The sequence below is a fragment of the Mastomys coucha genome, unplaced genomic scaffold (assembly GCF_008632895.1).
Source record: "Mastomys coucha isolate ucsf_1 unplaced genomic scaffold, UCSF_Mcou_1 pScaffold23, whole genome shotgun sequence".
NCBI classification, from domain to species: domain Eukaryota; kingdom Metazoa; phylum Chordata; class Mammalia; order Rodentia; family Muridae; genus Mastomys; species Mastomys coucha.
The window spans coordinates 102,464,602-102,486,289 of NW_022196906.1; the positions used below are offsets into that span (position 1 = coordinate 102,464,602).

At 42.6% G+C, this 21,688-nt stretch overlaps 1 protein-coding gene and 1 long non-coding RNA gene across 4 annotated transcripts in view; one reads left to right on the forward strand and one right to left on the reverse strand.

The window, feature by feature from the left end:
- Window positions 1-1,400: 1,400 nt before the first annotated feature.
- Ip6k2 (inositol hexakisphosphate kinase 2) overlaps window positions 1,401-21,688 on the forward strand; it is a 41,471-nt gene continuing 21,183 nt past the window's right edge. For 2 of the 3 annotated variants that reach the window (XM_031343426.1, XM_031343428.1), the window contains exon 1: window positions 16,164-16,296. The gene's annotated coding sequence lies outside the window, so the exon portion shown is untranslated. Of the gene's footprint in view, window positions 1,517-16,163; window positions 16,297-21,688 lie in introns of those variants that run through there. The other variant, XM_031343427.1, reaches the window with a different exon arrangement.
- LOC116072137 lies at window positions 12,484-16,239 on the reverse strand. The gene is made up of 3 exons (XR_004111325.1): window positions 15,968-16,239; window positions 13,799-13,858; window positions 12,484-12,618 (listed from the first exon to the last, which is right to left on the reverse strand). It is a non-coding gene; the product is annotated as an uncharacterized LOC116072137 (long non-coding RNA).

Sequence of the window (21,688 nt, forward strand, 5' to 3'; positions counted from 1 at the left end):
AGAGAGAGAGAAAGAGAGAGATTGAGAGTGAGAGAGAGAGAGAGAGAGAGAGAGAGAGATCTGAATCTAATTTCTTTCCTTTTGTTTCTAACAAACTGCAACCAACTCCTCTGAATGACCAATAACCACCCATGCCACCTGTGTGTGTGTATGTGTGTGTGTATGGGTGGGGGTGCCTAGCATTTATACACCCTCTGGGAAATTCCCAGAATTTCAAATGTCACGCAATCTCCAAAACTCTCTGCAGCTGGAAACTATGTCTCTGCCACAGCACAAGGCAACCACAGTCCGCGGTTGCGAGGCAGCCCCGTATCCCCAACACCTGGGACTAAAATAAGAATCATATCTTTATATTTCTGTTTTTAAGGAAATGCAAATTCCAGAATTCTCACTACATTTCTCCCTTTCTATATTATGCCATTGACTATGTTGGGCGTAGCAAGAACTTGAGAGATGCTTTTACTGAAGTAAGCAGCACTCAGCTAAGTGGTCAAGGTCTTCGTGAGCCCTCACCTGCTTAGTTCTAATCTCTCTAAGTCTTGCTGGTATCCGCAGCTCTTCATTTCCTGTGGAACTATAAACAAGTTCACATAACCAATGTGAAACCTGGCTGGATTCCACTCTGATGTTAACACATCCTTGTAGTACATAGGCTGATTTAATTCCACACATTTTTTTCTATAACTTGGTGACTCTTCTTGCTCAGCATTGAGGCTTTTCAGTCTGCATGTTACTCCTTGGCTGAAACAGCTCATAGTTTTGGCTTCAGAACCTTGAGCTAGGTTCCCAAGGCTGTTTCCTGATTGTAGCTATAGCTTGAAGTTACCTCAGATATCTCTTCTGGACCTACACTCATTGATTCAGTGGCAATCCTTGCTACATCACCTACACATCCCTGGAAGCCCAGACTTTTTTTTCCCCCCGATTTATATTTAGAAAAAAAACATTGCCTTGATAGATGCTGTGTTTACAGTTTTGTTGCAAATGACCACATTTTCCACAATTTAGAGATCTGAGATATTTTGCAACTTGGTCACAGTCTTTTTGCAAATGACTGTATTTCTTGAAGGCACTGGGCATTTTCATATCAGAGACCTCTAACTATAGCCTGACCTATTATGATAGCATGGTACACATTAGAACCAATATTAGTCATATCCCCTATCCATTCATCTATAGGTGCTGCTTGCGCCTTTAACGGTTTGATAAATTTTATATTCGGTATTCAATTTTTCAAATGCCAAGGTCTCTATCAACATCTATTTTGCATCAAGGTCTGATACAGCTCTGTTCACTGCTGAGACTAATCTTTGTTTAAAAATCCGTGAAGATGATCTTTGTGCCGCCAGAGTACAGCGCCGTGGGCGGTTGCGGGAGAGCAGTGCGCTGCCGCGCGAGAGCAGTGCCCCACCAGCGCGGTCTTCTTTCTTGCCCGAAGCCACGATGCCTCAGTTCCAGACTTGGGAGGATTTCAGCCGGCGCAGCTGAGAAGCTCTACCTTGAGGACCCCATGAAGGTACATGTGGTTCTCAAATACAGGCATGTTGATGGGAATTTGTGTATCAAAGTAACGGATGTCACTATGGAAACAGAATGGTTTGAAATGAAGACCGTTATGTTCTTGGGAAGTAATCATCAGCTTTTGAAACTGAGAGTGTTGGGAAGGAAATATTTATGTAAGGGAGCTATCGAGCTATCGAAAGCTGAGAGACCAGCTTGTGTCCTAAGGTTTGCTTTAGAGAGTTGGAATGTCGGGGTTTCCAGATAGAAAGCCTTTATTTTTGGGAACTGAATAAGAAATATCTTAGAAACTTTTTGCAGATAATTTGATGCTGGTAAATTCATGTCAGTAATTTGTTGAAGAATTAACAAGAAAAGGTCTTGCTAGATTGTGTTTGTTTAAGTGGAAATAAAATGTAACTTTCCCTGTGCTGGTATGTTTCTTTTGGAGTATAACATGTATGCCTTTTATAGTACACACATGGTAACTGGGATTACCTGCTTTGTGATGTGCCCAATCCTGTGTTGTGAAGAGCAAGTCGGCTTTACCTTTCTTGCCAGGGTCAAACTGAGTTTTTAAATGGAAAAGATTTGTAGCACCTGCTTGCTGAGCGGTGAAGAGGATGAGTTGTGAGTGCACAGGCAGGATAATGACTGATGGTTGACAGCGTATGCACAGTTAACTTCGGTGTGCAGTGTACGCGGAGCACTCATGTTGGTGTGCGGTGTACTCGGAGCACTCACTTCGGTGTGCAGTGTACTCGGAGCACTCACGACTCGGAGCACTCACGTCGGTGTGCAGTGTAAGCGGAGCACTCACGACTTGGAGCACTCATGTTGGTGTGCAGGTGTGCAGTGTACGCGGAGCACTCACGTCGGTGCGCAGTGTACTCGGAGCACTCACGACTCGGAGCACTCACGTCGGTGCGCAGTGTACTCGGAGCACTCACGACTCGGAGCACTCACTTCGGTGTGCAGTGTACTTGGAGCACTCACGGCGGTGTGCAGTGTACGCGGAGTACTGTGTGGGTCCCACCTCAGACTGAACTAAACTACTGATATAGCATGCCTCTCCGAACTGTTAGGTTCCTAATAAACCACAAGTCCACCATTTACATACAGTTTGTGTTTGTAAAACCCGATTTTACCATCTAAATGTAAGGTCCCATGTTGTCTGCTCAACACTGAAGTGAAGGTGCGGCATTAAAGTATTTTTTGTAAAAGTTTGTCATGTTGAATAACTTGAAATTTTTATCAGTTATAAGAATTTTAGTCTGTGTTAGAGAGAGGTCAGTAAATAAAATACAAACATACAAAAAAATTCAGTGAAGACTTCTCTGGAGTCTTGTATAATCTTTGTAAATGAGGTGGATTTTTTTTTCCCCCTGGGGTTCCTCAACTTTGTCCTAAGCTCTTAATGCCACTGAGCAGCATTGTTCTATAGCAGAGACATCAAATAGAATCTGTGTTCTTGTAGGTCAGAGTACCGCTCTTCACCCAGCAACTGGTCTTTTTCCAGATTCATTCCCCTTGCTCTATTTGGCTGTGCCATATTTGTGGCTTCTTCTCTTCACCATGCTAACCTTTGCAACTGCAAAACAGCCTCTGCTATAGGTGTAACCAGTGCCTTCATCTTGGGGATAATTGTAATATGAGTAGGTGAGCTATTTAGAATTTGTTTCACATAAGGAGAGTACATCCCATATGAAATCATGGTCTCCTTAAAAGACCTTAGGTCTATCATTTCTATAGGACTCCGCCCTATCTTGTTCTAACCTTGTTCCACCCTGTTAGCAGGCATAGGTTGTACAGTGGCTAGGAAAGCTGATGGTGATCTTCCAACCCCTGGCTATCCCTCCTCTCACTCTGGTGGCTCGGTTGACAAGATTGACCCTTTCTCTGGAAACAGGCTGTTCTATCAGATTGTCCTCTGGCTTTTCAGCTTTTCTCTGACCTGATCACACTTAGGCAGTTTCTTTCCCTCTTTCTTCCTGCTGAAAACTCCCGATCTCTTGTTCAGTCACCAGGACTGAGCCTTTGGGTTCTCTCTTCCCCAGTGCGTCTCAGTTCCCAAGTGCTTCCACCTCCACCCGAAATCTCTCCAGTTGGACAGCCAACTCTGCAATCCTTTCAGAAATGAGAGCGCAGACTAACCATTTTTGTTTGCCCATTTCATCCATTCCCCACCCCACCCCTACCCCAGACACCTCTATTTCCACCTGCAATTTTTCCAACTGCTCAGTCAGGCTTTCAAACTTTTTTGAAATAGAATGTACAAAGAAGAAAAATAAAAAACAGAAAATCCTGCCGGGCAGTGGTGGCGCATAACTTTAATCCCAGCACTTGGGAGGCAGAGGCAGGCGGATTTCTGAGTTCGAGGCCAGCCTGGTCTACAGAGTGAGTTCCAGGACAACCAGGGTTACACAGAGAAACCCTGTCTCGAAAAACCAAAAACCAAAACAGAAAAATCCAGAAAATCTCCTCTGGGAGCAAAGCAGGGGACCTTTCGGTGGTAGCAGTCACAGTAAACTTTTTGCTGGCCTCTTGAAAAGATAGCAGTTTATATACCCTCTGAAAGGTTCCTAGAATTCCAGACATTACACAGTGGCAGGAATTATCTGCAGCTGACAAAACCATGCCTCTGCATGAGGTAAATCATAGCCAGCTGCTATGGACAGTCCACACCTGGGATTAAAACAAAAACATATTCTTATTTTTCTGGATTTTAAAAGAAACCAAAGTTTCAGAATTCTCACCACATCTTTTTTTTTTTCTTTTCTTTTCATTGTGGTTGTTTTGAGACATGGTATCTTTATGTATCCCTAGCTGTAGACCAGGCTACCCTCAAATTCACAGATCCACCAGCCTCTGTCTCCAAGGGCTGGGATTAAAGGAGTGCCAACCATGCTGGGTTCTGACAGGGGTGTTCAACTCCCGTCATCTCACATTCACTCTTCATTTGTTGTGTTTTACTTCATGGTTTTATCTTTCCATTCAATTCCTTGTGCAAAACTGCCAATTTTTGTAGAATTACAAAATAGTTGAAATAGTTGAATATTCACAATTTCATCCAGTCAATCCAATATTTTCCTGGTCTAATTTTTTTTTTTTTTGTCCGTTACCAGCTTGAATATCTACAATTCTTCCTTCCACTGCATTAGGCTTATGTCAGCCCCAGTGCAGCAAAGGTGCAACTCCATGTTGTCATCACGGTTGTTTATAAAGCTCCGTTAATCTATTAGGTAACTCAACTCAGGTAGAACCAGATCCTTGGTTTTGACACAGAAAAAAAATTTCAAGATAAGCCAGTATGAAGCAGAGTTGACGTTAATTAAAAATAGAGATCCTCAGGAAAGGCCAGGGCACAGCCGAGCGTGCAGACCTGGGCACAGCCGAGCGTGCAGACCTGCTTTGCTCTGTTTGCTTTTGTTTTTGAGAGCCCAGCTGGCCCGGAATTCACTATGTAGACCACACACATGCGTCTTGAATTCAGAGAGAGCTCCTTAACTCTTTTTCCTGTGTTAGACTATGGGAGGGTGACTCTAATCCTTTATTTTTTTTTTTAATTTTTAAAATTTTTTTGGTTTTTCGAGATAAGAGTTTCTCTGTATAGTCCTGGCTGTCCTGGAACTCACTCTGTAGACCTCGAACTCAGAAATCCTCCTGCCTCTGCCTCCTAAGTGCTGGGATTAAAGGCATATGCCACCACTGCCCAGCAATCTTTTTTTTTCTTTTTTTCCTTTTTTCTTTTCTTTCTTTCTTTCTTTTTTTTTTTTTTTGAGACTCTAATCCTACACAGACTTTAGCAACTCAAGAGAGAAGTTGTGTGTACTATATGCAGCAGAGCTGAGGGTCCAGGGTACCTAAGTCTCAGAGGCCAGAAGGGGCCAACCTGAGCTCCGGATGCCTGATGTGAGCTGCAGGATCTAGCGTTTGTCCTGCTGGGTTTCAGTCTTGGTTTGTTCAAGCTTCCCTTACTATTCCTCCATCCTTCCCTTTGGAGTAGAAAGGTTTCCTCCAGGAAGCATGTAATCTCTAGTTTTATTTTCCAGAGGGGATCACAGTGAAGGAGAGATTGTTTTGAGCTCTGAAGATGTTTAGGATTTTTAAACAAGTTTAAACTGTTAAAGATGATGGGTGCTTTTAAAATCTGAACGAATGTATTTCGTGTCATGAGAGGGCCATGAGCCTAGGGTGTGGGGCAGAAGCAGCATGTTGTACTTAAAATGTGCCGCATTCCCTGCAGGCTCCTGTTGTTGGACACTCGTTCCTTGGCTGGTGGTGTTTGGGGAGTGTATATAATGTAGTGATTGTATAAAGGATTCTGGGGACCTTTGAACTTCCACTGTTAATAGCTTCCCAATGGATATTCTCTTCTTCTATTTCTACTTCCTTCTTCAAAAATTCAGATTATAGACTGGCTCTGAATGGGCCACGGATGCAATTATAGTTGGATAAGAGTAAACCAGTATCCTCCAAAGTAGCACAAACCAGTTAGGACATTTCCTTTTATCATGTAAGGGATTTGGGGTAGGGTTCCTAGAAGTCTGTAGGTGTTGAGCCCAGGGAGGGAGGAAGACAAATGTGGGTCCTTAGCTCTCAGCTGGTGAGACGCTCAGTCACCCTGGAGTCAAGTGGTTCCTCTTCCCAAATTATCATGATTTGCTCAGGCTTTCCCTTTCAAGACTGACCCTGCCTAGCTTCTAAGATGAGATGAGTTTGTCCAGAGTGGTCTGGCCGCAGACTTTCCCCCTTTCTATCCTGCCTGAGTTACTGTCTTTTTTTAGATGGGAGGACTATCCTTGGGTGAATGCAGGTGGCTCACATTGTGCCTGTGTTAGAGAGAAGAGTCTAAAGTTGCCTGGTGTGAGGCTTGTTTTGATCTAATCTAATTCTTAACTTTTTTTTTTCTTGTTGGAGAATTAGATTGTGGGGCTGGAGAGATGGATCATCTGAGAGAGGACGTAATGCTCTTGAAGAGACTTAGGTTTGACTCCAAGAGCCTGCGGTCCTTTTCTTGCTTCTGTGGGTTCTGGCGCGCACGCACTGCCCACTTTGACAAGCACTCTGACAGGCACAGGAGTACAAGTAAAAATGCAATTTTAAAGTTTTTACTGTGATCTTTTCCTTTCACCTTTTCTTCCTACCACAGAAGTTTGTCCCTATAATTTGACGATTTGGCTGCCACTGTTTTGTCATTTTTTTTTCTCTCTGGAATTCCTGGTGTTTGCCTGGGCTTGGACCTGATCTTGTTGATACCTAATGCCTTTGAACAATATGCATCTTTCCCTGGGGGTTTGAGCCTTTTTTTTTTTCCCCATTAGCACACATTCCTTCACCCTGCAGAACTGGTTCCTTCCTCAGCATCTTTGCACCTTCTGTGCCTCCTGTGAGGTTCTCCTGAGTCATTCCCTGTGCAGCAAGATGCTTTCCAGTTAATCAGCTCCAGGATCAGGGATTGTCTATTCAGAGGCTTCTCCTGCCTCCTTGCCTGAGGATTAAGATCTGATCTTTTACTGTCTGCTGTGGATACATCTTGTCTTCCATGCCCATCACCTCACAGGACAGAAGCCCCGTCATTCTTTAACATTCTTGCTAAATCCATTCTTACCACATTCCCAGGGTCTAATCCATGCAGGCCATAGAAAACACTTAACAGAAGGAACGAGAGTGTTTTAGTTATGTTGGGATTACCTGGTCCAGCTTTCCACTCCGAAAGCAGGAATCCTGAAATGGAAGCTTGGATGGAAACAGTAAGACAGTGGTTTATATCATTGTAACACTGGCTGTGCCTGTTGGGCCTTTACCCAGGGCTGATACCAGCATCTGGTATCTGGGCAGGAAAAGGGCTAAGCTTTCTAGCAATCTCATTAGGTGAGGGTGGAGGCTTCTGAGCCCAACCCTAGGGCTCGTCTTTGCTGTGCTAGGGACAGCGTTGACAGCTGGCAACAGGGTAGGTTGTGAAAGAATTTGCCAAAGACAGAAGATAGGAGATCAGCCTCATTACAGTGGCTCATGCTTATAATCCCAGTCAGAAGGCTAGGGCAAGAGGATGGCCTCCAATTTGAAGCCAGCATGGGCTATGTTGGGAGTCCCTGCTAGCCTGAGCTACAGAGTTAGAACCTGATTCAAAAATGAAATAAAGAAGGACCTCCATCCCCCAAAAGAGAGTCATAAATCAGGTCCAAGGCTCCAAGGAAAAAACTATTTATTCAAAAAGTAGTTTCTGGGTCTGCCTTTACTCACCCCTCCTGCTTCCTAATCTGAAATACAAAAAGTGACTCTCAGACTGGCTCATTCTCCTGTATGGTTGGATACTAAGCCTTGGGGTTTGGAGGCAGCAACCTCTCAGACCAATAAAAGTCTTTTCTTGCCATTTTTGTGGTCAAACTGAGTCTACTATCTTATTTATTTCTGCTGACTTACTTTGAAGAATGGGAAGGGGGAGGAGAGGGAGGAAGAGGAAGCAGCTGCAGTGACAGAAATAAAATCTATCAGCTCCACTGCCAGTATACAAGCACAGTGATGAAGATGGAGAAATGCGCACCCATGTTTGAAGGCACTGCTTTTATGGTGGGATTACTATGTAGGTGATGAGGCAGGCTTGCTTTCTCTCTTCTTTCTTTGAAAAAAAATATCCTCCTACAGCTTAAGTCTCATCCTATAGACAGGGATGCACTTGAACTTCTGATTTTCCTGCCTCTACTACAGGTATGTGCCACCAATCCAGTTTATAGATGTTGGGGCTTAAACCGGGCATGTGATGCGAGCACTTTACCAGTTCTCTACTCAGACAGTCTTAATGTTCACGGAGCTGTTCATGGAGCATGGTTGCTTAGGTCTTATCTGGTAGGACAGCTGTGAAGGGTTCATATCTGAGTAGTCTGGCAGATATCTCATCTGACCAAGCCAGCTCAGTCAGTCAACAGTTCTCTAGGGCAAGAGGGAGGATTAAAAAGAAAAAAAGACAATTAGACAACATTGTAGCATGACCCCAGCCAGTTCTGATGCCGAGGCAGGTTTATTTTCTCCAAATCTGCTTTTATACCATTTTAATTACATGCAAGCAATTAGATCAGTTCTACGTTAAGGAACCAGCAAGGCAATAAACGAAGTTGAGTGATCACTCACAGTTCCTAGGGGCTTATCAGGATGACCAAGGTACCTGAGCCTGCTTCCCTGTCCTGACCCAAAGTCAGATTCTTGCCTGAAGTCTACTTGTTTGTTCTAGCCCCAGATCAGATTCCTGCCTGAGCTTACTTCCCTGTCCTGGCCCATCATCAGATTCCTGCCTGAAGCCTACTTTCTTGTCTTGGCCCAATGTCAAATTCCTGCCAAGCAGTCCCAAAAGCTCTCCACATCTTCCCCCTTTTTTATTTCATAAACAAGACTGCCCCTGTCTTATGTCGTTCTGACAAGAAAGCCTTCATAGCCTGTCGTGGAATATGCATTATCGAGAGCAATGCACTTCTGTCTTGGGTTGGTAAGGCTCTGTGCAGAACTTACCCGACTCTGGCTGCCAGCCTGTTAAATTAATAACTCTGTCTGGGGCTCCATTTTTAGTTTCAAGCCATGTATTTTGGCCACCAACATGTTGATGTTGTTAAACACAAGTTTTATCACAATGAGCCGGAATGAAAGTATTCCCAGGACAAGAAGGGCTAGCATGATCAAGCTATATAAGCCATTCTTGAAGCTTGACCAAGATGGAAATACTGACCTCAGGCCATGAATAATTTTATCAGCAGTGTCTGCAGCATCAAATCTCAGCAGAGGAGCATTCTGTAAATTCATAATCTCACTATGCAAAGTTAAAACCTCCAGAGAGGTGTTGGAATTGTGCCAAATACCCTGCGAGTGTCTTTTAACTTTTTCCCCATTATATATGACTATCATTGTAAATTTTAGAAGTAACAGAAACCCATTGGTATTTAACATGACACTTGAGATGGCTTCTTATTCCTAAACTCTGAACCTCCTCTCTAATTTGAATAGTATCATAAAGAGCATCAATCCATTGTTCCAAACCCCTTCTAAATCTTGAATACTCAAAACGTTAGTAACATTTTTTGCTAAATGATTAACAAAAGTAGCTGTCTTAACTTCTTGTGCAAAGCAATTGCAGAAGCAGTGGCGCTAGCTATTAATGTAATTAAATCTGCTATACCAGCAACAGTCAAGCCCACTGTCCTCTTGCTTCTGCTTAAAGCCTGACTCACTTCTTCCAGTTCTTGCAAACTTTTTTCAGAATACCAAAGCCCTGTAATACTCACAGGCAATAAAACAAAGGCTGGCTGATAGACCACCATAGCAGACATGCCAGTTTCCAATACACTGACACAATTAGAAAGTGTACAATCAATACAACTTACATTAAATACTGTGGGAGAAACAAAAGTAATTTTAACATGACAATTAATAAAAGAGTAAGAGCTTTAACACATGCACTAACACTTGTTTAGAAGTCCAGATCCTGTCCAGTTGTATCCAATGCAAATGTAACTTCATACAAGGCAGCTCTCAATTTTCAAATCTGTCTCTGAAAATTCCCAGAGCCAGCCTTCCAAATGAAGACTTGGCTTTTCATTTTTTCCAATATTAGATTGATTTCCGGACTAGCCCATGATTGAGTCAGAATAACTGGTCACATTAAGGGAAAGAGAAGAATCATTATAACAACTTTTCTTATTTGATTAATGTTTTGAAGGCAGATTTCCACAGTTTCTATGTTCTCTGTCCCAAAAGATCTAAAAACTTGAAGCAAGGCAGTTTGTTCTGGGATAAAGGCAAGCAAAGATGGGTCAGGAACATCTGTCCGATATAGCTTCCCAGTCACCGTGGTCAGGGTTCTCAGCAAGCCGACAGGTCAGCATCACTCTGTCCCAGCATCAGCATGTCTTACCAAACACTCTGGCAGCTAGCACCCTCCTTCAGCATCCTGCAGAGAAAGCACAAACATTCCCTCCTCCCCATATTAAATACCTGATCAGGACCATGCCATATGGCAGTATGTGGATCTTTCCATTTCACCTAGACATAAGTATGCCTGGTTGCCATAGACACTCAGAGAGTTCCTTGGTATCCAAATTTTAAAATAAAAAGAACATGATTTAAATGAATTTGTGGTGTATGTGGATATAACTCCCCCTTTTTTACTTTATGATGATATTGTTCTAAAGTTCCATAATACCTGTTTCACAATACCTTGTTCTTGAGGATTATAAGGAATCCTGGTAATATGGGTAATGTTAAATTATCGACAAAACATCTCAGATGCTTGACTACAATAGTCAGTTCCATTATCTGTTTTAATCTGATTTGGAACAACCAGCATAGAAAAACAATGTAGGCAATGCCTAATTACACTTTTAGTTGCTTCTCTTGTTAAAGCAGTTGCAACTAGAAAGCCTGAGAAGGTGTCAATAGTGACATGTACATATTCTAATTTTCTAAAATAAAAGATATAGGTAACATTCATTTGCCATAGTTGATTAGGAACAAGTCCTCAGGGATTAATACCATTATGTGGTACAGGTAGAAATTAAGGACATTGAGTACACGTCTTTACAATTTAACTAGCACATTCTCTAAAAATACCAAATTATTGTCTCAAACTATTACTATTTTGGTGATGTAAAGAATGAGTTTGTATGGCCAATTGTTCCTGTGTAAGGCCTATAATCTGCCTGGTATACAAATCTGCTGTGGCTTTGCCCTACGGGGTCTGTCCAGGAAATCCAGTATGAGCTCTTTTTTTTTTTATGCTTTGTTTCTTTTTGATTATTATTTAATTTTTTCTTTTTTAAAAAAGATTTATTTATTTATTATATGTAAGTACACTGTAGCTGTCTTCAGACACACCAGAAGAGGGCATCAGATCTCATTACAGATGGTTGTGAGCCACCATGTGGTTGCTGGGATTTGAACTCAGGACGTTCAGAAGAACAGTCGGTGTTCTTCCCTGCTGATCCATCTCTCCAGACCCCACAGTATGAGCTCTTAAATGTCCTATAAAGTTAAGGAATAGTATGTTCTCTTAAATTGAGTTGTATTTGCATAAATAATTGCAAAATTGGAGAATTGAACAGTTTCAAGCAATTGTAAACCATGAGCTATATGTTAGCTATCAGTATACAAATCAAAAGCTTGATTTTTCACCATTTGAAAAACAGCAGCCAAAACAACTACAAACAAAAAACAAAACAAAAACAAACAAACAAAAAAGAAAAACAGGAGCTACAGAGCATAATCCAATTATCTGTGCTGAAGCAGGGGAAACGCAAGAGGATGAACATGGAATCCAATCACATATGCTGCCTTCCCATTAGATGAGCCATCTGTAAATACAGTAAGTGCATTTTCTATGGGCTGCATGTGTAAATTTATAGGAAATAGACAAATTGTGACAACTTGTCTTTTGGATAATGATTATCAATTTTGACTGAAAAATTTGAGCATGCAATAGACCAAAAATCAGTATTCTGCAATAACCAATTTAATTGCTGTTTGGAATAAGGAATAAATATTTCATCAGGTTCTTTCCCAAAATACTTTCATAATTCTACCCTACAATTCCGTATTAACACAGCAAGAGCTTCATAATAGGGTGTTCAAACTTTCCTTGGAGATGAAGAAAGCTGAGTCCACATTAATGGTCCCCTTTGCCAAAGAACATCTGTGGGCACATGAGAAAGTAGCAAGAACACAAACCGCCAACAGGTGATCATAGTCTGTGAAATGTGTCTGTGGTTGGCTAATGTGTCCTCTACTTTCTGCAAAGCTATTTGTCCCTCATTAGTTAATTGTTGAGGGGAACTAGGATTTGCATCCCCCCCTGAGAAGACCAAACAGTGGTTTAAGGTCTCCTTTGGTCAGCTTAAGATGAGATCTTAGCCAATTAACATCTAACAATTTTTGAAAATCATTTAAAGTAAGTAAATTATTTTTTTCTTTCTTGAATTTTCTGTGCCACAATTTGTTTAGGATATAACTGATGTCCCAAATATTGAAAAGGATATTGTCTTTGAATCTTTTCTGGAGCAACAACCACTCCCCAATATTTTAAAGCTTGTTGTATAAGAGCAAAGTCTTGTAGTAAAATTCCTTCAGAGGGGTCAGCTAATAAAACACAATTCATATAATGAATAATATACACTGGAGGATTCAAAACCCTAACTTCTTGTATTGAAACAGTGACAAAATTTTTTACATAATGTAGGGCTGTAAGCCATTCCAGGAGGCAAAACTTTCCAATGATATTGCTTCATGTGCTCTCCAAAATTACAAGCGAGCTCACTAAATGCAAACTCTAGAGACCCGTTTCCCTGGATTGGCTCGTGCTGTTGTTATCTGAATGACTCCAACTCTGAGTTGCCAGTTTTAAGCCAACTTTCTGTTACCAACGTTACAAATTTTTAATCACACCCAATAACTTATAAGCCAATAATCTATAACCAAGACATGCAGAACATATTTATAAGAATTTAAAACCAGTCAGAAACAAAAACGAAGTAGCTACACATTTACTTATTTAGACCAGGCAGAATTTTCTTTCTTTTTCTAGCTGTAATTTCAAGGGAGGAGCACCTTGTCACCTGCTGAACCCAATAATTACAGTCACAGAGACTTTTCTAGGAAAAACAGCCATCAGCTCCCTTTCCATAGAAGAGAAGCTGCTGGCCTCTTTAAGAGCAGCTTGTGGAGACCGTCAGCTCTTGGCAGGGCTTCTCCAGCTGTGCTAGACTCCTGGCTACAAGTGCAGGGCTCCAAAGGCCAATTGAGACTGCTTTTTATTTTTTTGAAATGAGTTAAAATTAAATCTTTGTACTAGCCCCAAATCAGATTCCTGCCTGAAGCCTACTTCTCTGTCCTAGTCCAACGTCAAATTGCGGCCAAGCGGCCCCAAAAGCTCTTCCCACTCATCTGTTTGCTGAGGAGCACCCTATGCCATGTGGGGTGTCTCTCCTGGAGAACAGCTTTCTATGCAAGGCAGGCATGGGGGTCAAACTTCTGAGTGCTTGGGTCTGTTCATTAGAGATCGTAATTCTCTACAGTTGCATGGGGTTGTCCTAAGAGAGACTGCAGTCAGGACTTTGAGGATGAACTTACATTTCTGGTGATACTTCTCAGAGGGAGAAAAAGCCGTGCTCTGAGATCAGCCTAGTCTGAAGCTAAAGCAGTCTTGAATTTAGAATAGCACAGCAGGCCATCGATTCTGTAATGGCAGCCACATCCTCTCCTTGCCCCAACCTTTCACTATCATTATTATTAATAATAATATTGTTATTATAATACTTACCACTGACCAATATGCATCTTCTTTAAGGCAAACAAATCTGCAAATATTTCTGGAGTTTAGCTGGAAGGATAATAAACACCTACCTCAAAAAGTATAAAGGGCTGTGAATATAGTGAACACAGTGACAGAGTGTCTGCCTGGTATATATGAAGCCCTGGATTCAATCCCCCATGCTAAAGAAACAGACCAAAAAAGCCAGGGAGTGTGCACCTGTAATACCAGCTCTTGAGAGTTGGAGGCAAGGAAATCAGCCTGCAATGAATGAGATCTTGTGTCAAAAAAAAAAAAAAAGTAAAAAATATTCCATGGGGTCATAATTGCGGGGGGAGGAGGGAAGTAGAACAGGGTAGAAGATAAAGGTAGTCCCCAGTGCTGAGGACAGAGAGAGAAATTAGAGCCTAAAATGAGAGGGTGTGAGAGCACTGGGGTACAGCCTGTGGAAGCCAATTCTTCCAGGCATGGAGAACAACTGGAGGCCAGCCACTGAGTCAGAGGGTGCTCTGACTGGGCAGAGTGTGTGCTGTGCACTTTCAGCTGGAGGCCGCCGGTAGAGGAGGCACAGTTAGGTGGGAGTCGGGGAATCCTGAGAGTCTAGCTGCCTCTGGAGCCTCTCTGGGGAGTGGTTACTAATCCATAGGCTGATAGATGGAGAGTGGGCTGAAGGCAGCAAGGTCAACAGGGGGGCTGGCTGGGAACTGGGATATTGATCTGGAGAGAGATTTGTAGGGGTTTAGATACTCAAGTCACGGTCATGCCAAAAAGTGGCATTGTTCCTGAGACAGCGCAAGCTCCTGGCACAACAAAATGCAAAACAAACAACCGCAGCCATATGGAAACAGTCAAGGAACACACAGAGCCAGAGGGCAGATTATCTACCAACAGCTGAACACTGAGTCAGGAACAGTCTGAACTGGGCAGACACTTTTGGGGTTGATTAACATGAAGTTGGCATTTAAAGTCACGAGCCTGAAACCTGGACCTCTCAGCCTGTAGTCCCAGTAAGAGGAAGTCTATTGCAGGAGAATGGATTTAATTTTGAGGCCAACCTGGGCTACAGAGTGGGATCCTGACTCAATTAATTAATAGTTTAAAAACAAAATCATGAGCCTGGGTAAGTGGGTATGAACAGAGGGGAAAATGTGAAAACAAAAAATTAGAAGAAACTAGTGAACACAGAGCCATGAGAGCCTCAAGGGGAGGTGATTCCAAGAGGAACCTGTTGGTAATAGGAGTTTCTCTTGTCTACCTTTAGAAAGCAGGGATTTTTTTTTTTAATTCTGTTTACTGCATTCACTGCAGAGTGTAGATGCTTAGTAAATACTTGAATTTTAAAAACCTATGAGCCACATCTTTGCAAATGCCCAGGGTGCAGGGTCACAACTCTGGCCTCCTTCACAGAAAGGCCAGTAGCCAAGAAGGAGGACCATTCCACTGTCCATGGGCCCTATCATGCTCCTTGCCTTTCCTGACTACATTGACTATTGCTCACTCAGGCAGGAGCCCTTTTGAATAACACAGGGCCCAGGACAAAGGAGTCTTGGATGAACTCTATGTTTTGGAGCTTGGTAAACCTAGGTCCAGACCTATCAATTTACCAAGGTCTCTATCCATTCCCCTGAATTGGCTTTTATCTTGTCCATCTGTCCACTCATCTGTTCACCCGTCTAAACATTTTTTTAAAAATTATTATAATGTATGCGTGTGTGTGTGTGTGTGTGTGCATGTGTGTGTGTGTGAGAGAGAGAGAGAGACAGAGACAGAGACAGAGACAGAGACAGAGACAGAGACAAAGACAAAGACAGAGAGACAGGGAGCATTCATGCCTGTCACAATACTCATGCAGAGGTCAGAAGACAACTTTCAGGAGTCGGTTCTCTCCTTCCACCATTTGAGTCCCAAAGGCTGCACTCCTATCAGCACTTTTAACCCGCTGAGCCATCTTACTGGCCTCTTATAGCCATGTATTTTTCTACCGTCTGTAGTTATTCTCTCTGCTCCCTACTGCTATCCCTTTATCCATTTTAGCGACTGTTCACATGCAGTTCTGTCCATCCATCTGCTAGGTTGACCAGCTTTGCAGTTTGTCACAGAACGAATATTGGCCTTGACATTCCTGTATCCTAGGAAACTCCCCAGTGCGGGGCAAACCAGGACTGTCTGTCCACCTACCCTTATCCTAGGCATCCTGCAATCGACCCACTGGCACACAGCCCATCAGTTACTTCAACCACAGAACAGACTGGCCACCCTCCTCACCCAGGACAATGCCCCGCCTCTTCCCCGCCCCTTGCCCATTCAGGAAGCCGCCCGAAGCGAATCCCGGCGCCCTAGCAACAGTCTTTCAGGCTGCCCAGTCCGCGTGCGCGGCTTCGGGTGCGAGCCAATAGCGAGCGGCCCTGGGAGAGAGGCTGGGGGGCGGGGCCGAGCGCGGCCGCAGCCATTTTGGTGGAAGAGAAACAATAGGACGGAAGCGTCGCGGGACTGGGCTGCGGTCGCAGGTAACGCCCGCCCCGCCCGGCCCGTGGCCCTGTCACCCTGGGGCTCAAGGGAACAGGTTTTCGGTGCTGGTAGCGGCCGGGCTCCGGAGTCCCTGGGAGGCTTTCCAGATGATTTGGGAAAGGGGTCCTGTCGCTGTCATTGAGAAGCGGTCTCCCCCTTTTTTTGTGTAGTCATCCCCCCCCCCCCGTTTTCGGGGGTCCATTATATCTTCTAGTCATTGGGGAGAGCAGCGTTTCCCACCGGGAGGACAGAATCTCCCCCCATCCCGGGATTGGAGAGGGTCTCCTGGAACTGGGGGAAGGGGCGGGGGACGACGTCAGTATCTTTCTCCGTTTTTGAAGCGGTCTCCCTGGGTCTTCCGGTGGACAGGATCACTTAGGTCATAGAGGTCCCCCGGCCACGGTCTCCCTGGTCTCTGAGGATGGGGTCTTTATCTTTGGATGAAAGGGTCAGCCCGGATCCTCAGGTACTGTTACCTGGGCCCGCAGATGTGCAGCCATTTTGGGTGTTGAACGTCAGTTGTGCCAGTCAGCTTCTATTTGATCCGGGAAAGGGGGGGCGGGGAGAGGGCGATCTGCGCATCCAGCCCTACTGTTTTTTCTTTTTCTTTTTCTTTTTCTTTTTCTTCTTTAACACCTTAAAATGGATCAGAAGATGTCTTTTTTTTTTTTTTTTTTTTTTTTTTTTTTTTTTTTTTTTTTTACCTTATATTGATGCTCCTACCACGAGTGGGATTTTATTCACATTTGATAACAAGACTGCAACTATCTTCTGCATCCTTCCTCATGACTTGATTCGTTTGAGGATTTTAATTTTTCTCGAATATCAAGAAAGCTCTACTAGCGGAAATATTTGAGTGGAAAGATGCAGGAACTGGTGAAATCTAGTGCTCTTCTTACACGCTAAAGGAAATAGAGCTAGTCATCGCATGTAAATAAACACTTTGTTAGCAAAATGTACATAGAGCCAAGAACAAAATAATTTCGAATAATTGTAAGAAAAAGTCCAGAAGGGATCCAGAGGCAGTGGGAGGGGACGTAAGAAGGGACCAGGGGGTGAATGTGGTCAGAATACATTGTATACATGTTTGGAATTGTCAAAGAATAAATATTTATGAAAATAAAAAGACCCAAAAGAAAGAAGCCCTGGAAGTTTTGAAACAACAAATATGGTGCAGATGAACATTTTTAAAAATTTAAAGGACCTTCCTTGTTTACAGCATTGTTGTTGGTTTTCAGTATTTAAAATGTTTGCTATATTTGCATATTTCCCTGGGATAACATTGTAAGAGACAGGAGATGCTTATTTACCAAGCCGTTGCCCTGGAGAGAATGTAATTGTAGGGCTTTGTTGTTTTAATTTTAGCAGCTATCCCAGATAGAAATACAAAATGAGTACTTATGTCTGGTGTGAGCAGGGCATCTGATTGCCTACTTTTTTTTTTTTTTTGAGATCAAGTTGGTTGAACTGTTGAATGTAACTCAGACTGATTTGCTTGTATTCTAGTTTTCTGTTAAGAGCAGAATTCAAGTGCATCAGTAGCAGGACTAGACCAGTTACTGTTGTCGAAACCAGCTTATCATATGTAGATTTCTTTGATGCTTTGGAGTTTCCTGTGAGACAGATTTTGGTCTTTAAAACCAAGAATCTGAACATTAGAATGTGCCAGGAGTAATTGCTGACTGATGAAACCTGATTTCCTTTGCAGAGGATGTCAGGGTCTTTTTGTAAGGCCAAGATGTCACTGGTGTCTAGGCAACAAGGATGTGTTTGAACCTTCCCAGGCCAGCTTGTTGAGGTGAAATTTTCCATTGTTGGCTCATAAAGAGGATGCACTGGGGAATGGTTTTCCTTTTTGAGAAGAGGTTTGTTTGTTTGTTTGTTCATTTGTTTGTTTGACACAGGGTCTCATTATGTGTAGATCAGGCTGGCCTTGAGCTTATAGATCTGCCTGCCTCTGCCTCTTGTGTACCAGGATTAGAGGTATTTGCCCCTACTGCTGGCAAGGGAAATTATTTCATATCATGGAATGACTATCTTACAAATAGACCACATTTCTTATGATAGAAAATAATCAGCAAATGACTTTAGTATGATTACATTTTAAAGCATATTTTATTTTTATTTATTTTTTTGAGACAGAGTTTCTCTGTGTCACTCTAGCTGTCCCTGGAACTTGCTTGGTAGTCCAGCTGGCCTCAAACTCAAGAAATCTGCCTACCTCTACCTTCCTAGTTATAGTCTTGAGCCACCACCACACCTGGCTTTTTTTTTTTTTTTTTTTTTTTTTTTTTTTTTTTTTTTTTTTTTTTTGGTATTTTGTCCTTAATGTATGTACACCAGAGGGCATGAGATCCCATGGGACTACAGTTGTAGACTGATGAGAGCTGCCATGTGGGTGCTAGAAATTGTACTCCAGACTTCTAGAAGAGCAGGTGGTGTGTGTTTAACCACTGAGCCATCTCTCCAGTCCTTTGCTTCACTCTTTAGTGAAGGAAAAGTAGAAGAAAGCTGGATTTTGAAGGGAACATATCCCAGAAATTGTTTTTGTTGTTTGCTTTGAGTCTCAGATCCAGGGCTTTTGAAACCATACTTGAGTGTCATATCCTTAGCCACAGAAATGTAACTTTGTTTACACATTTTACTATATAGTTCTGAAGACAAGAAGTGTGGGGTTGTGAGTGAATCCCAACACTCAAAACTTAGGCAGGAGGATCACCAAAGTCCAGGATAGCTTGTGCTCTGTAGCAAGATGGTGTCTCAAGAGGAAAAAGAAAAAGCTAGCTATGCAATCTGCAGTACCATAACTCTGCTTAACATCTTGTAATTCCTTATTTTTATAGGTCTCCTATATATTGGCCCATCTGAAGTTTTCACTTCAGATTTGTTTAAATCAAGGGTCTAAATCAGCTCATAGCATTCTGATTTAGCTCTTTAGTCTTTTCAGTTCACCTGTGCTTCTCTGTCTTCTTGTGATGAAGCAGCTGCAGGATAGAGCCTCTGGCTTTTGTTGACCGTTCCCTGTGCTTGCTGACTTTTGCCTGTGGCAAGTAGCTGGATTTGAAGCCTCACTCTTATTAATCCTTTGTGTAAAGAAGTTAGGAAAGCCACCAAGGCATATTCAGAAACTCTGTCTAGCTGTGTTGCAGACCTGTGATTCCAGAGAGAATTCTAAGTTCAAGCACATCCTAGGCAGTGTAGGGAGACCTCCATCTTTAAAATTGTTTAAAAGATCTATTTTTGTCCTGTATGTGTGTAGTTTATGAGAGAGATGGAGTATTTAGGAGGTTAGAACAGCTGGAATATACTGGATGGATCAGTTCTCTTCTCTGTTTCCATGTGTTTCAAGGATCAAATTCAAGCTGCCAGGCTTATGCACCACGTACCTTGCTTTACCCACTGAGCCATCTCACTAGCCCCTGAGGGTTTTGTTGTTGTAGTTGTTTTGTTTTTTTCTCATCAATATGAAATTTAGTTCAGGTTCAAATGGTAGGGAGGATTATATATCCAAAATCTAATGATATGATCAGTATCTACAGAAACTTTTTCATAAAGAATAAAACTGCTAACAGCTACAGTTACTATTAGCATTCCTGTGCTGGAACTCTCTGTGGTACATACTTCATTCCTGCCAAGTGTCTTGTCCTGGTCACCTTCTCTGAGCTGGTGGATTGCAGTCCTCAGGTTTCTTGATCTTTGTGTCTGGGAGATTGCACTCCAGTGCCTGCTTTCTAGGCTTCCAAGTGTGTAGCCGAAATCAAGTGCACTGACCCTGAAGTACATGCTTACCCCCCCACACACACACACTTTTAAAATTAATTAATTTATCCATCCATCCATCCATCCATCCATCCATCCATCCATCCTTTCTCTCTCTCTCTCTCTCTCTCTCTCTCTTTCTCTCTCTCTCTCTATTTATTTATTTTAGTAAAGACTCTGGAAGCTTCCTCATCTGGTCTTGACCTTCCCCTGTATCTGAGACAGCCCTTGAGTTTATATCCTCTTGCCTCAGCCTCCCAAGGAGCTGAGATGACATGGCAGTGCCATCAAGGCTTTTTCTGTCTGCTCTGTCATGGAAGACTTATAATACTTTCTGCTCACTTTGGATTGTTCTTTTTTTTTGTTTTTTCGAGAGAGGGTTTCTCTATAGCTCTGGCTGTCCTGGAACTCACTCTGTAGACCAGGCTGGCCTCAAACTCAGAAATCCACCTGCCTCTGCCTCACAAGTGCTGGGATTAAAGGTGTGTGCCACCACTGCCCAGCTTGGATTGTTCTTAATACTTAGAACAGAAATTCACAGTTGATCAAAATGAGAAAATATTAGTGTTTATGTATCCATTAATCTTTCATTTAAAAATGTTCTAAAGCCAGGTGTGGTAATAATCCCCCCATCCTCTGAGCACTTGGTGGGCGTGGGGGGCTGAAAACAGTACTGCCTGTTTTCAGGGCCAACCTGCGCTATATAGCAAGACTCTGTCTCAGATAAAGGGATGAGAAAAGGAAGAAAAAGAAGTTAGTTGTTGAAGTTCAGATCTAAAGAAGGAAGAATAAAGCTTGTGTTTTAATGCTATAAACTGTGTTATGGACCAAAAAGCAGAGCTTCTGGCCAGGTGATTGCTTCTTCACTTTGAGGAGAGGAATGAATGCAAGCAGGCAGGATCTCACAAGGCTGGGCTTATGAGTGGATGTTCCCTTTCTTCTGCTGACCCTATGATTCTTACTCATGGTTCCAACTCTGTGGGCCATATCACTCTGTTAAATCCCTCCATTCATACGAGCCCACAGTACCCTACCATTCCTTGTCTTGAACTTTGTGTTTCTCTTCTAGTTGGGGCTGCTTTAGGGCCAAAAGTCTTTCTAAACCCTAGCTGCACACACAGAAATGTGATGTCCCATGGGCTGCAGGCACATGTCTCCGCTTCATTGGGGAATGCAGAAATATTGCATCACCCTTCATGGCTTATTTTAGGAGAGTAACAGACTGTTTTTGTTCTGTAAGTATAAAATGAACATTGGACAATAATGTTTTCTCTAACTGTTCTCTAACCTCAAATTTCCATGTTTAATCTTTTTATACTATTTTTTTGAAATAGGTTGCTAGAGACAATAAAAGTTTTTAACATAGCTGTACAAAGAACTTCTGGTTTTGTTTTGTTTTGTTTTGTTTGGTTTTGAGACAGGGTCTAAGCATGTCACCCTGGCTAAACTTGCATTGTAGATCAGGCCTGCCTGCCATGCACTGGCACTTTATTTCTTGAGATGGAGTCTCACTTAAGAGAACATGTCAGCCTTTTGAGTGTTGAGACTACAGGTGTGAACCGCTCTATACTGCCTACCACTTACCTGAATCATTTTTACACAAAACTCAAAGATATCTGCCTGCCTCTGCCT